This window comes from Neolamprologus brichardi, chromosome 3 (genome assembly GCF_056152115.1).
Source record: "Neolamprologus brichardi isolate AB-2024 chromosome 3, ASM5615211v1, whole genome shotgun sequence".
Classification (NCBI taxonomy): domain Eukaryota; kingdom Metazoa; phylum Chordata; class Actinopteri; order Cichliformes; family Cichlidae; genus Neolamprologus; species Neolamprologus brichardi.
In genome coordinates, this window is record NC_142106.1 from 48,767,297 (window position 1) to 48,783,715 (window position 16,419).

Here is a 16,419-nt window from a genome sequence, read left to right on the forward strand (position 1 = left end):
AAAGCGCAGGCGTGCAGCTCTGTGCAAGGTGTAAGCATCCTGTTCTGCAAGGAACTGCTGAGCTGTTTGCGCGTTAATCTTTGTACCAGTCTCATCCTGTACGCTTTTAATCAATTGTTGCACACCGCAAAAACTACCAGGGTGAGATGGGTCATAATATGTTCGTTTCAATAGAATCTGCTCTGCCATGTGTGATCTTTGAAGTAATGTTTAACTATGGTTTTATTTCATGATCGAGCGGTTACTTATTTCATGTAAACGAGTTCACAAAAAATATTTTATTTGATGTAATTAATAACATTACACTTTGATTCTAGTAAAACAAAATAATGAGTTTGATTCTTGCAATGCTTTTCCAATAAAGTTTTATTTGATGCAACGGTTTTCCAAAACAGTTTTACTTGCTGTAATGAAGAAAAAACGAATACATTTAAAACGGGTAAAAACAACTCCGAGCAGTAAGAAAAAACAAACAAACAGACAAAAAAAAAAAAAACAGCAAAGCTAAAAACAAGAAAAACAAAACATTTGAGAAAAATAATAGGCAAGAGAAGAAAAACGATTACTAGGAGAGCCAAAGTGAGTAATTGTCGTCTAGTATGTTAGGAATAACTATCCTGGTCACCTCCGTGACGCTGGCGTGAATTTCTTGCAGCGCGGCCTCTATATCGCGGACATCTCTGAGTTCAAACAGATATGCCTGGGCAATGTCTCTGACTTGAGCCGCTGGTGGTGAAAAACCCTCTAACCGTAAAATTTGTAATAATGTGTTGGTGAAATGTCCATTCCATAGTCTTTTACAGAGTTCATCATAGTACCTGAAAAAGTAATATTTTTCCAGCGGGAAAAGACAAGGATGTCGTCTCTGTGAGGGGTGGGAGACCCTTCACCTGCAGTGTGGATAATGCTTCAAGTGATGTTCAGATGGAACTCATTGACTTGCAGTCTGACACACTTCTGGCAGAGCACTTCAGGTCAGTCTCACTGCTGGACTTTTATTCCTCCCTCAAAGAAGAGAACTTTCCACACCTGAGGAATCATGCTCAGAGGATTCTAGTCCTCTTTGGATCTACCTATGTATGTGAACAGACATTCTCGGTGATGAAGTTCAACAAATCCAAACACAGGTCCTCTGTCACTGATGACCACCTCTCAGCTGTTCTTCGCATAGCCACCTCAGACATTCAGCCAGATTTCAATGCCCTTGTTCAAAACCAAAACAGGCTGGATTATTCTCACTGAAAAGAAGGAAAACATGACACAAGTCATTATATTGTTGCATTTCTATAAACTTGTTGTTTGTTGAGTTAAACATGTTAAAATAAAATGACATTCATTCGGTGGTTGTTTTTGTTTTATTTGGAATATGCGCCACAATTTCACATAGCATAGCTCAATATAAATATTTACATTATTTTATTTTTGTTTTATTCTTCTGATTACCAGTACCAGCTATTCATAATATATAATTTAGTGAATTTTACAATTTAAGAAAGTTAAGCAGACTTTGGTTCAAGATGTCGTTGATGTGGCCCTCTGACGCAACTCAGGTTTCATGTGGCCCCTTGTAAAAATTAATTGGCCACCCCTGGTGTAGAGGGTGGAAATCAGCCAAGACAGCTCATGAAATATAATAATAATAATAATACATTTTATTTGAAAGGTCACTCAAGGTCACTGTACATAGTAGAATAAAAGCAACATAAAAGCAAGCAGTTTACAGAATCATAAAAGCATAAGACATAAACAAATAAAAAAGCAGAGTGGAGAGGTTATGTGGGATAAGCTATTTTGTACAAGTGGGTTTTGAGCTTGGACTTAAAGAGTGAGAAGGAAGAGATATTTCTTAAATCAGGAGGTTGGGAATTCCAGAGTCGTGGAGCAGAGCAGCTGAAAGCCCGGCTCCCCATGGTTGGAAGACGGGGGGAAGGGACGGAGAGTGAAAGGGAAGAAGAAGATCTGAGACAACGAGATGGGGCAGTAATCTTAACCAGATCAGAGAGATATGGAGGAGAGAGATGATGAATAGCCTTAAATGTGTACAAGAGTATTTTGAAATTGATGCGATATTTGACCGGGAGCCAATGAAGCTGCTGCAGGACAGGAGTGATGTGGTGGACAGAAGGGGTCCTGGTGATGATACGGGCAGCAGAGTTCTGGACGCGTTGGAGCTTGTGGATGGATTTTTGAGTAAGACCAAAAAGAAGTGAATTACAATAATCAATCCGGGAAGTAACAAGGCTGTGGACAAGAATGGCAGTGACATGTGGGGGGAGAAAAGGACGGAGACGATTAATGTTGCGCAATTGATAATATGCAGACCGAGTAACATTATTAATGTGTGAATTGAAAGATAAAGTACTGTTGAGGATGACACCCAAACTTTTCACAGAGGAAGAAATGAAGACCGGTGAGTTATTGATAGTAATAGAGAAACTGTTGGTTCTGGATAATGTTGATTTAGTGCCTATAGAGGAGCTCGGATTTATTACTATTGAGTTTGAGAAAATTAGAAGAGAACCATGAATTTAGTTCAGCTAAACAGAGGGTAAGGGAGGATGGGGGAAGAGCAGAATCAGGTTTAGTGGACAGCTGGGTGTCTGCTTACATATTATTGATTTCAGTTGTGTAAATCTACAAGAGCCACTACAGCTGATTTTACTGTTCCCCACCTGCTAAATTACACTGTAAGATAGAAACCCCTGCTGAGCAAAAGGAACAAAGGCTGGTCTCAGTTTTGCCAGAAAACATCTCGATGATCCCCAAGACTTTTGGGAAAATACTCTGTGAACTGTCTCTGCTGCTCATCTTCAGAAATGACAAGTATCTCAGTCTTCCACACAGCTAGCCTTTCGTTCTCGTCATTCAGATTGTATCATTGACTTTAGGATCTGTTGTTTGATCTTTTCCTTCCATCTCTCCTGGTTTATTTCTCACCGATCTCACTTGCTACAGTGACTACAATAAAAACATCCCGTTTGTGGAACAGCACATATGTGTCTGATCACTCTGGACTGCATGCTCAATACAAATCTCAGCTCCAGTAAGGACCTCAGTCACAAAGAGAAAACCTCAACACATAATATACACAAATCCCATAATGTGCACCAAATTAATACTGTTTTTTCTCAGTCCTTACAGCGCTTTCTGTCACCCAGAGCCAGTTAATGTCTCCAGACCAGCCCTAAAGAAGTGCTCCTTGATCTTTGAAAATGAATCCACTGTGAGTGTGTGAACAAATGTCATTGTTTTAAGCCCCACAGATACAATCATAGTCTAACTGTACAATGCAATGTAGTCCAAATAATCCAGCACATATGCAGCAGTTAAGAAAAGAGACAGAGGGGTCAGTGAGCAGGGACCTTTCAAAATGCTACATTTTAGTTTTTATCTTTCGCCAGAATCACACTCTTACTTTTCTGTGTTCATGTATTTTAAGTGAAATTAAAGCTAATTAGAGCTTAATGGCAAGAAAGTGAAAGTGGAAAGTGCTAAAAAAAAGAGAGAGAGAGAATTATCCTTTTAAGTGAATCTAAATATTTCCCTTCCTCTGTCTAAAAAAAGCATCATCTCCTCTCTCTGTTTATACCAACTCTATTGTCTGACTGGCTTTTGGAGACTCAGATTTGAAGTTTGCCAAACATAAAAATCGATATTGTTCACTGAATGTTTTCTAACAGTAAATATTTTTCAAACATTTGTTCCCAGTTTCTGTCTTTCCATGTGTTGTCCCTTAATCTGAACTGGAACCCAATGAAGCAGAGTGTAATCACCTCCTACGAGCCATCCTGTCACAGTGAGTGGAAGCTACAGTATCATATACTGGCTCATTGTGATTTACAATGTGAGCTATTCATGGTGGCCTAAAACAAACTGTGTGCATGCTCTTGTTGTTAAAGGGAATCGCCCTGCGAAGCCACAAGTCAGCGTCACCTCTGTTTCCTGCTTGTCCAAAGTGAACAGTCATGAAAAGATCAATTCATACAGGAGTGAATTGTAGTGGAAGCAGCAGGATCAGTCATGGACGCACAAGTTGTTTTGCAGTCTGTTTTGTGGCACCACAAGGGAGCCTGTAGTGACTGGAGCCCCACTGGATCATCACCAGTAGGAAAAAAAAAAACACCACGTGGAACATTTTTGTAGAATCGTTGCAAATTTTCCAGCACACACTGGATGTGATCTGGGAATGTAGTTTCTTGCAACATGTACTCATATATTTATGCAATACTTATGTAAGAATGCTGTTTGTTTACTTCAACTCAGCATTCAGTACAGTTATTCCCTCCAAGCTGATCACCAAACTTGTGGCTCTTAGACTCAGCAACTCCATCTGTATCTGGATCATGGACTTTCTGACCAACAGACCCCAGCATGTTAGGTCAGGCCATAACTGCTCTACCACCATCACACTCAACACTGGCACTTCACAGGGCTGTGTGCTGAGCCCGTTCCTCTATGACTGCAGACCTGGGTATGGATCCAACTCCATCATCAAGTCTGCAGATGACACCACCGTGACTGTCTCATCAGTGACAACGATGAGACTGGCTACAGGGAAGAGGTAAAGCACCTAGCTGTGTGGTCTGACAATAACCTGCTCCTGAGTACCAGCAAAACCAAAGAGCTCATTGTGGACTTCAGGAGGGAGAAGACAGATACCCATGTCCCCATCTACATAAATGGCACAGCTGTTGAATGGGTCTCCAGCTTCAAGTTCTAGGGGACCCACATCTCTGAGAATCTGTCCTGGTCAACTAACACCTCCAGCCTGGTCAAGAAGGCCCATAAGCGCCTTTTTTTCTTTACGATACTGAAGAAGAACCACCTGTCTAATGACATACTGGTTAACTTCTACCGCTGTGTGATAGAGAGCATCCTTACCAACTGTGTCACAGTGTGGTATGGGAACTGTTCTGTTGCTGACCGCAAGGCACTGCAGCGGGTGGTGAAAGCTGCCCAACGCATCACAGGGACTCCACTTCCTGCCATTGAGGATGTCCACAAGAAGAGATGTCTATGCCAAGCACGCATCATTCTCGGGGACTCCTCTCATCCTGCCTCCAGCTCCTCCCCTCCAGAAGGCGCTACAGGAGCCTTCAGATTAAAATCAGCAGGTTTAGGAACAGCTTCTTCCCCACAGCTGTCACCCTACACTGTTCACTATTGTAGTCTGTTCAGAGAGCTACGCTTCCACTGCTGTAGATATATTCATAGCACTCTGTAGATCTGTTTACCTCACACCGATACATCTGTATATATGTAGTACATCTGTATATTTGCTCTTATTGCACTTACTGATAAGATGCAAACTGTATTTTGTTACCCTGTATTTAGACATGTGTAATGACAGTAAAGTTGAATTCTAAATGCTATCCTAAACATTTAAACAAAAGCAGCTACACAGCTACAGGAGAAGTTTTTAGAAGTGATTTTTAGAAGGCCAGTAAAGAGAGCATGGAGACAGATGGAGGATTCCAAATCCACTGAATCTACACGCTTCCTGTTTCCACCTCATCCTTCCAGTGCTCTACTATACTCCCTGCTCTCTCTACCACAACTGTCTTTGAACTTGCCTGGGCCAGGTCTGAGTCCAGCTTTGCAACTCCAGCCAGGTCACATGACACAGGGGTTTGCTCTGATGTCAACAGGCAGGTCAGTGGAGCCCTCTGGTGATGGATTTATGCCAGTGAAACAGGAGGAGGCCTGAGAACAGACAGCAGGCTTAACTAGCAGGACAAAGTAGCATGTAGTACTTGAAGGAGTCATCACAGCCAATCAGTTCTCAGGAAAATGGAACATCACATACATTTTCTCTTCTTTGATTTTCATCAATGTATTTCCTTTGAAATTTAAAAAAAAAAATTTATTTTTTATTTTGAAATATTTCCTTCTGTCAATATTTCTGCCTGATTAGAAGCTCATAGGCAGTTCCTGTCACTCTACAATAAAATAATGTAAAGGCTGCCCTCTCTGCCATCCCACTAGCTGACCTAACTGACACAAGTAAACTGTGTTAAGATGCCCTACATGGACTAAGGTTCTTGGCCACATACATATAGATTTGTGTGGCTGTAGAAATCATGCCATGAAGCTCCCAGCGCACATTTTTGATGCTTCTGTCTGTGGCAGAGGTGGTTTTGGAGCTCGGCAGAGCCTTGGTGGCTTTTACTGACTATACACCCCTACCCATTTATTATGAACAAACAGCACAACTGTTTGTGGTTTTTTTCTATATTACACTTGCATGATTTAGATTTATACTTATGTGGCAGCTAATCACTAGCCTGACAAAGTTATTTTAAATGATATCATGTCATGAATAACATAAGTTATTTTCCATGAAATCGAAAAGTGGTGAAATTCTCAAAAAATGAATGAGACGTGCATGTAATTTGACATATTTTGTTGTTTTGTGTGTGTGTTTTTTGAAATTTTGACGTGTATCTGAAAAACACAATTTTGAAAACACTGGAAAGACCTCAAGACATTTTTTCTTTTACTTACCATGTAAACAAAAATTCCCACCAATGCTTTTCAGTGTGAAATTTAGTGTGTAGAGAAAATACCTGTGCCGGGTTGTCTCCATCTAGTGGTGAATAACGCATTACCACTACATCAGGTGAGTTTTTCTCTGTGCACAGTGACACAAAACTCATTTAACAACATAAACTATTTAAAAAATGATGTAGGCAGATCAAGGCAATGTTACAGATTCAGTAAGAACAGAAGTTTATTGCAATCCTTCAAATATGCAGGGCGTCACACTAACACAGTTGCTTATGTCCAGCATAGCTCTGTTATTATCAATTTGATTCGAAACGTGTCCAGTTTATTGTCTTAAACTGGCATTAAAGTTTCAATGAACTAAAGTGGTCCCTCTGAGTCAGCACCCAGAAAGCTCGTCTCTTTTAAAAATGTGGCCATAAATACGAGCGCTGCTAGGATCTTAAAACACTGGGGCTAAATCCAGACCTGAAATCTTTGGAAGTTTCACTCAGTAACAGCACCTTTTTAATATTATTGACTATATTTTATAGTCACATTTATATAAAATGTCAAACATTATACGTTAGCTAAAGGTTGAAGTCACAGAATTATACTGAACAACAATGCAATTTGAGTTTTTCTTGTTTGTACTATATATTTGATTTATTGTAAGCAGCGGGAGTAAAACCTAAAGAAAAAAATAGTAAAAATATGAATGAATCTCTGCTCTTACAGCTTGTGCTTTTATTGTGCCGTGATGTCTCCTTTGAAACTGTCCTCTTGCTCATCTTTTGGATGCTCACCTCTTCTTCACCTTTCCTGTTCCTTTCACTAAACTGCTGCACTCTTGTTCTCTGCTCTCGCCTCCTGTTCTGGTTACAATTAGAATGCAGTCAGCATGTGCCAAATTTGATGCACTGTAAACAAATATCAGACTGTAGAAAAGCCAATAATAATGCACTGAGCAAGTTCATGCCATAAGAGCTAAATGGCCATAAAAGAAAATCCTGAATGCCTAATACAGGACAGGCCAACATTGAATGCAGCCACAGATCGACATCAGTCAGCTTTCTGCATTTTCCACCTGATCACATCTGTCCTCAAAGTCATGTCATTTCCTCTGTGGTTCATTTATGTTTACTTTTACATTTGCAGTGACAATAAATTTAGTGACATAGTGCACACATTATTTCCTATGGACTGCTGGGTTATCTTGGTTTATTTAAGTTAGTATTTTTAAAGGTGCAGTCAGTCATTTTTTAGGTTATTTGATAGAAAAAAAGGATCTTGTACTCATAAATAAACATAGAATAGTGGATAAAAATGACACATTGTTAAATGTGTCATTGGTCACTGCTTAATTTCCTCATTATTTAAGCATTACTCATCCTTAGTATGTCATTTATAAATACAGATATACGTTCTTAGAAAGAACCACTTCTGAACCTGATCTCCTTACTCCAAGGAGCTTTTGTGAGTTATCATTGTGCCAGAGGAGGAGGGCATCCAATACTTCTTTCATTTCACCTGGGTTCACCTGTGGGAAAGCACAGCGCCGAATACCCTGACTATTTCTTTGAATTCAGGAGTACTAGTGAACTAATCTTGAGTGATTACTGAATTATCTGAATAAAGCTAATGAACCAGAGAAATTCTAAACTCTTAAACATCCCAGAGATATCTGAATTTATGTCTGCACCTTCACACTCCAGATATGAAGGATCATACCTGTTTTACCTCCGGTGTTATGCCAAAAAGTGATCGTCTGACAAAAACTGATTTCCAATGTCTTTACTTATATTGGGAAATAGACTTTAGTGAACATGATTTACAAAAGGGTATATATCAAGTTTAATAACGACCCATTTTTTCAAGTATATTTATAACTCTGTGTTATTGTAACTATATTAAAACCAACCCAGTCCTATTGGGACACTTAAAATATGTTTAGAGAACTATTATTATATTTGTTGCAATTTCTGCTGTCCTCTTGGCCAGATTACTCTTTAAAAAAGTAATTTTAATGTCAAATGAATAAATACAAAGTAAAAATCACTGCCAAAAAGTGATTGCAGCTTCTACCTTGTGACAGGAATGTTGTTTGTGGCACAAGATGACTCAATATTACTCATGAGGGATACATGTGACATGTTTCGCATATTATAGACCAAAAAGTTGTCTATAGCAGTTTATCCCTCCTGTTATGTTGCGGGTCAGATTGACCCAGAACAGAAGAGATGTCACATGTCATCTGCATCACTACAGAAAACGAAAAAAATCTAAATTATAAAAGAAAATTGTAAAATAATCAATGCCAGTGTTTCTGACACTTTTGGATGAGTAAATTTGCCCCGGGTCAAATTAACCCAGAAGCATAATTGGTGTTCCTGGAAACCAACATAACAGGAGGGTTAAATATGATCAACTGGTTTTTGACAACTACCGAAAATTAGTTTATGGCAGATATGACTTTTTGACACAACACCAGCTAACTGACAAGACCTAGTTAAAAGCTAATATTACGGTTGAATATTACTGCACCTAACCTTAGGCTCCAGTGTTCTAAAACTCGCACTTTCCCTCTGATAAACCATATGATTATGTAACAAATATGTCAGCTTACCAAAGAACAGAGGACAATTTATTCAGGGTGTGACAGCACTTTACCACCTGTGTCCAACATATAATACAAATTTCTGAACTGGAGCATGTACATCGTTAAAAACTCCAGGACTTCATCACAGCCTCTCTCACATCCGCTTTACATGTGTAGTTTACAGGAAACTTAAATAACACTGGGTGAATATGTTTGTAGCAGGATAAAATTAGGGTCCCTTATATGAATGGGATTTAAACAGGGAGAATGAAGAAAAATATTGGCATCAGTTACCAACACTTCACTCAATTGAGACTCACTTGTGTTTAACACTGGAATATGTGAACATATTACTTATTGAGTCCTTTCTCAGTCCATGGGTTGTAAAACCGCAACATCCTCCATCCGTAGTAAGAGAAAGCGTCTGTGGCAATAACCAAAATGTCTCCATACAGCCTTTGTGAATAAGAAAATATTTTTTAAAAATCTTTTTAAAATGTATAGAGCTAAATATAAAACGTGTCTGTGAGTCCTTCAGTCCAAATACTCGAGGTTGAGAAGAATATATAGCAGCCGCTGATCCCTCAATGGCACCAGTAAGACGGCAGGACAGCAGGGCCTCTTCCTCAGCAGAAGTCTCCTCCACTGCTAGCAGGAGAATGACACATGAGTATTTTAAAGGTACTGCGTGTACAGATATCACTGCTGGCTCACACAAGCTTCCTCTGACAAAGCTACAGACCTTGGCTGTGTCCCAATCCAGCGACCGCACGCTCCTGAGTACGCATTGTGAAACATATTACGTCACAGCGACGTGACGACGGCTGTCTCAATTTGAAGTGTACTCCAAATGCGCCGTCGATTTTCCCAAATTTGAAGTGTGGTCCGCTGTACACTTCGTGGTCCCATATATCCCACAATTCATAGCGCAGTGGTGGGTGTGGATAATTTTGCCGAAAAATACGGCAGAGGGCAGAGGCGGCGCAGCCGAAGAGTAAACTTTCAGAGGTAAGTTTACTGAATATGATGTCACTTATTTATGTGCGAATGTTTAATAATGAAGAACATTAAAACATGACTGTTGGCCACATGTCAGCAGAGTTATGTGACATTAGTGATGTGTCCAACTAACTTGGTTTTAAAGCCTTTACTTTTAAATATACGCCATTCAATAGTCGACCTTAATCTTACAGAGAATGTGATGATTTTATGGATAATTAAAGTCAGTCTTATATCCACAAACACAACAAGCTGAAAGTTAGTGAATGCTGCTCGGTTTGCAGTCCTGAATATCACGGCACAAGCAGGATTCACTGCACTGTTAATGTTAGCTATGTTATACTGCTGCCTCTGTTCGGTGGTGTTGAGCCAAACGGACTTTAACGTGTGTTTGAACGAGCTGACGGTTCATTCGTTAAGCTGAAAGAAAGATGCTTTAATCACAGCAGTCACACATGTGTCCACTGTACCATCTGGGAACTCTTCTTGTTCAGCACTCGTAATAACACAAACACTAAATCCTCCTTCTTTTGTGCTGTTTTGTAGCAGTGTATACACCTGAGACTGTCACCTGTCTGTCTGTCCTGCACTCTCTCTCTGTTTCTTTCTCTCTGATTGTGGAATAAAAGTATGAACATGTATTTATAAGTTACACTTGTGTTTGAATCCTGCAGCTTATCACACATTTGATTTCCATGTGTGACAACTGCAAGTGTCCAGAGTGAGGACAGACTGAGGGACCCACTGTGGAACATCATCTGTGAGGCTTTGCACCCCTGATGATCCACCAGGACAAACTCAGCAGTGTGTGAGGAAGAGGAGGAGGAAGAGCCAGCAGCAGCTGACAGATGGAGAGAATAGACAGACTGTTCCCTGTTTGTGAAGGACTGCTAGAAAAGTTTAGAATAACTAATTGTCTGTCCTGAATCAGTCTTATTAGGTAATGTTCAAATAATTTGATCATTCCAGCATTTTCAGTGTGGGAGAAAGTACTCAGGGCCTTCAAGTTACACACTATGAAAGGCAGCAACAAGTTTAATGTTCAGAAACCTAAAGTATGTATCAGCAGCAGAATGGAGCTAAAAATAAATTTTTGTTTCAGTTCTATGAAGCTTTGAGTATTTTGGATTAGTAGCACTGCTGTGTTTGTTGCATCATATTGATGTAATTGTTTATATGCTTTATATATTCTGAGGTAAGCTGATCTATAGTGTTACATCATATTCTATAAGGATGTTATGTGTTTGTTTACTTTCTGCCCAGTTTGACCCATTTAGCAGAAGTCAGCCTGTTTAAGGCTCTGATATCTATTCTGTATGACTTAAAGCAGTTATGACATGGTCTGATTTTCTCACCCAATAAAGGAATATTTCATATATCAGTCTACTCTTCATGTTATCAGACACAGTTATCACAGCTCGTACATTTTGTTTTTACACATATATGTAAGCATTGAGCCAAATGTGATAATGCCAACAAATTAAACGAACAATATTTGTCTCTTATATATGATACATCTATATCAGGGGTCGGCAACCTTTCTGATGACGAGTGCCATCTAAAATTTCCTCAGAAGTCAATGTGTCATATGATTGCATTAGCAATAAATTTAATAACGCTCTATATGAACAGTTACACACTATATAGAACCACTTTATAGAATTATATTTGTTTGCAGATGTTGGCAGCTATCAGCGAATAGTTATCAGCTATTCTGAAACAAAAAAAAAGGCACTTTTTATCCATAACAACAAATGAACTGTACAACAGAAAATGCAAATGCTATCTATGGCCTCCTCACAACAATGATAAGAAAAATAAACTGGGCCAATATGGCATATTTGTTAATACAGAGACACACATGTTAATGTGATCTCTGGTCTCCCACTCAGAGACACAGGTCTTCCAGTGTCCAGCATTCAGACGGCTACCTGAGGACACTCATGTGAGAGAAAATCTGCTCACACAGACATGTAGAGCCACATACTGTCAATAAGGCCTCTGCAATGTTCTGAAGACAGTTAAACTTGTCAGGTAGTGATTTCCAGCAGGTGAAAAGGCAGCTCCATGAACACGCACAGCTGTGGATTCCAGCTGCATGGTTCGCCACTGAATTTTAGCTGTGAAAATATGCTTCTAGCTCAGATTAACAAAGGTAGGATGATTTGCCACTAAATTTTAGCTGTTAGTATGCTTGTAGGTCACATTCACAAAGGTAGGATGGTTTGGCACTTAATTTTACCCGTCAGAATATTTTTCTGGTTAATAATCACAAAGGTAGTACAGTTTGCCACTTAATTTCGTGTTGTGCGCATGCGCAGAAACAATGGGTAGGATGGTTTGTCAGGTAGGATGGAACTAGCTGAAGTCCGGGACAAACTGCATTCCTTTTCAGCTCAATACAAAACGCGTAATATTTTCTCTGAATGCAGGACAATTCCGTCTTTTTACGGGACGGTTGGCAACTCTACTAACTATCAGTAGTATCATAGCACCCACCCAGCTGTATAGAAACTCCATCATGCTAGCTAGCACGCAGTACGAGTTACTGTAACTGACTGTAAAAAGTCAGCACAACAAAAATAAAACTCCACCTAAACTTGGTTTATATCTGACCAACATAGACTGCATGGTCATAACTTCTTACCTGAAGTTCAGTTCACCTGACACTCAGACCGGTGGCCGCCTCGGGTCTCTCCACTTGCCTCCCCTTTCTCTCATCCACCTGCTGACCTCCACCACTTGCTAATGTGGTGGAGGTCTGTGGAAGTCACCAACAAACAACTGGGTTATTTTTACACACTGACCAGCATCTGGCCAATCCACCACCTTTCAGTGTTTATAACGTTACAAAAAAAATAAAAAATCATTGGCCCACTGCGCAAATGCCCGGTATGCCCGATGGCCAGTCCAGCTATGGTTGTGCCATCAGTTAACCCTTCGCCTAGGGTTGCCGACCCCTGATCTATATATACACTGTCAAAGATACTTGTCTTTGAGTGAAGATTTAAGGTGAGAGGAAATATAAATAACTTCAACTTGAATCTTTGACACAGAGTTCAAGCTCACTGCTGTAATATATCATAATAATCTGACAATAAATATATTGGCCATATTATATTTACATTACCAAAGTGAGATGACTTTAGTCTCATGAACAACATTAGCTAATTGTTATTTACTAACTAATCTTGAAATGACTGTTCAGTACAGAAATGAAGCCCAACAATTATGTTTTTACAGTCCCGTGGTCTCAGCCTCAGCTAATCAAAGTGATGTCATAAAAAAAAAGTAATGAATGAACAACAAAACATTTTTCTCCTTCATTTCTGTCAAACAATGCTGTATGAAACGTTTCTTGCGGTTAGTATCATGGTTGCTAGGCAACCTGAGCAGCGCGACGACGGCCAGACCGTCCCATTTCACAAGACTCTCATTTCCGCACTTCTCGTACTTCCTAGTACGCGCCGTACGTGGTACGCAAACTGCGCATACTCCAAAGCGTGCGGTCGCTGGATTGGGTCACAGCCCATGTGTGCTCATAGCCCCTAAACAAGTCTGCAGTCTGCTAGTTCAAATGCACAACATAAATTACAACTTACTGTACAATGAACACATATCGCTCACTGAGTTAGGTCATTCTTGCACCTTTTTTAAAACACACCCCTTTAGCTTACATCTTGAAAGTAGTGCAAGCCATATGGGTTCATATTCCAAACAGTAACACACGAACTTGAACACCGAAATCCGCTTAACATGGCTGCTAATTTTCAAGCTTACTAGCTTATTCACGATTAGCACACTAATAATCATCATTAACCACACATCATAACATAACCAAACGATAACATATAGAAAGAAACAATGTAGGTATAAAACACAAATTCTTAACTAGCAGGAGAATAAATAATCAGTATTTTAAGGCTACTGCATGTACAGATGTCACTGCTGGCTCACGTGAGCTACCTCTGAGAACCCCACAGTTTACTCCCCAGCTGACTGTCGCGAAAGAGTCGTAAATCACCGGCATTGTAAAACTTTAAATTATTCCAGGGCATGTTAAAAACAAAACACCAAACAGATGGACTGGATATTAAACGGTATCAAAGGCACACAGATTAACACAGGGTTACAATTACATTCTACCATCGTCACATCGAGAGTTTATTCATTAATCATCAGAGTTCAACAATGTGACATCCAGTTGAAAACAACTTCAGTAACGCCAGCCAAAACATGCTAACAGTAAATAACAGCACAAAAACAGCCGTGCTTATCGACAGCTCGACATATCCTCAACAACTCACCTCAGTATGGCTGCCATCGGTCACATTTTAACTGTGCCTCTTCCAGAAAACGAACGCTTAAGGGGTAACTATACACATATACAGTATATTGATTTTATTTGGTTTTAGAGTTTAACCTGAAATCTTTAGCTGCTGAGCAGCAGAGCTCCAAAGCGTCCCCTGTAACCATGGCTACGCATAGGCGTAACAGTGTTCCAACTGTGACGTCACGGAGGAGAACCTATGTCAAACTGATACCTGGATCAGCCTGCAACTTTTATTGGCACTTTTCTGCTGAGATCCGGAGCTCGACGCCCTGGCACCCCGGGATAAGATGAGTTGCTGTGTTTTTCACGGAGAAAAAATAATTAACATGGAATAACGTCAGTCTCAGATGGAAAAAAAAAGATCCAAGCAAAAGAGGACAGCAGATTGAGAAGAGACTTCTTCAAACGGTAAGGAGCTTCTACCAAGTGATATTTGATAAGGTTAAAACTTCAAGCTTAAATCTAATGTCCAGATTCATGCTAAACTTTTCTGATTACTCAGTGAATCTGTTTATATGTTGCTGTTTTAAGCTATTAATTTCATGGTGACAAATATCTTTGACAAAAAATGCAGGATTAATTAAAGGCTATATATGACTGCTAGGTTAGGACGTGGTTAGGAGCAAATAGAGAGAGAAAGAGAGAGAGAGAGAGATTTTTGCTCTGATAGAAATCTTTATTATTATTTGTTTGTTTGTGGCCAATACAATAAATTGTCTCCTGGCTTTCAGGTCCCCCTGAGCCAAATTTGCAAAAATACCAGATTTTACAATCAAGGAACAAACTAGAGTAAAGAACAAATTGCCTATTAAACAATAATTTGGAGCAGAGGGGCAACTTCCTCAGAAGCCATTAAAATGATTTGAGAGTAAAGATCATGCATCATCGTGGTAAGAAAAATTATATCCAATGTGTAGCAAAGATACAAGAGGGAGTCATTGAAGTGAAGGAACACTGAAGTGACACAAAAGATAATTCAAATTTTACAGTTTTTGCAATTAAGAAAAAAAAAACAGATTTAAAGTGAAACAAATATTTCTAAATCATGGAATGGTGCTGACATTATCACTCATTCCATATTGAGGTTTGCAGTCTTTCTCTACTTTAACTTTTGAAGTTGCATGTACACATATGCTTTAACTGCATATGTGTACATGCATGTGAACTGATGTGTGCTTGTGTGGTGATTTGAAGTTACGGTGCCTTGAAAAATTATTCATAGTTCTTGAACTTTTACACATTTTGTCACCTTACAACCACAAACAAAATGTGGTTTTTATTGACCTTTTCTATGATAGATTAACACAAAGTAGCACATAATTGTGAAGTGGTATGAAAATAATACATGGTTGTCAAATTTCTAAGCAAATAAATTTGGAAAAGTGTGGCATGCATTTCTATTCAAACCCCTGCTCTTCATAGAGCCACCTTTTGCTACAGTTACACCTGCAAGTCTTTTGGAGTATGTCTCTACCAGCTTTGCACATCTAGAGACTGAAATATTTGCCCATTCTTCATTGTAAAACAGCTCAAGCTCAGACAGATTGGACAGAAAGCGTGTCTGAACAGCAATGTTCAACTCTTGCCGCAGATGCTTAATGGGATTTAGGTCTGAACTTTGACTGACCCTTCTAACACATGGATATTCTTTGATCTAAAGCATTCCATTGAAGCTCTAACTGTATATTTAGGGTCATTGTCTTCCTGGAAGGTAAATCTACATCCCAAGCTCAAGTCCTTTGCAGCCTCCAACAGGTTTTCTTCCAGAATTCCCATCTATTTAGCTCCATCCATCTTCCCATCATCTCTGACCAGTTTCTCTGTCCCTGTAGAAGGAAAACATCCCCACAGCATGATGTTGCCACCACCATGTTTCACAGTGGGGATGGTACATTCAGGGTGATGAGCAGTGTTATTTTTCTGCCACATGTAGCGCTTTTCATATAGGCCAAAAAGTTTAACTTTGGTCTCGTCTGATCAGAGTACCTTCTTCCACATGTTTGCT

General features: G+C 39.5%; 1 long non-coding RNA gene across 3 annotated transcripts; it reads right to left on the bottom strand.

The window, feature by feature from the left end:
- Positions 1-354: 354 nt before the first annotated feature.
- LOC148105031 (uncharacterized) lies at positions 355-14,420 on the bottom strand. 3 transcript variants are annotated; one of them, XR_015718487.1, is made up of 4 exons: positions 14,389-14,420; positions 6,567-9,727; positions 5,574-5,703; positions 355-1,238 (listed from the first exon to the last, which is right to left on the bottom strand). It is a non-coding gene; the product is annotated as an uncharacterized LOC148105031 (long non-coding RNA). The 3 variants fall into 3 exon arrangements; XR_015718486.1 differs by having other exon boundaries at positions 6,567-9,730; XR_015718488.1 differs by lacking the exon at positions 14,389-14,420 and adding an exon at positions 12,729-12,808 and having other exon boundaries at positions 6,567-9,730.
- Positions 14,421-16,419: the final 1,999 nt, after the last annotated feature.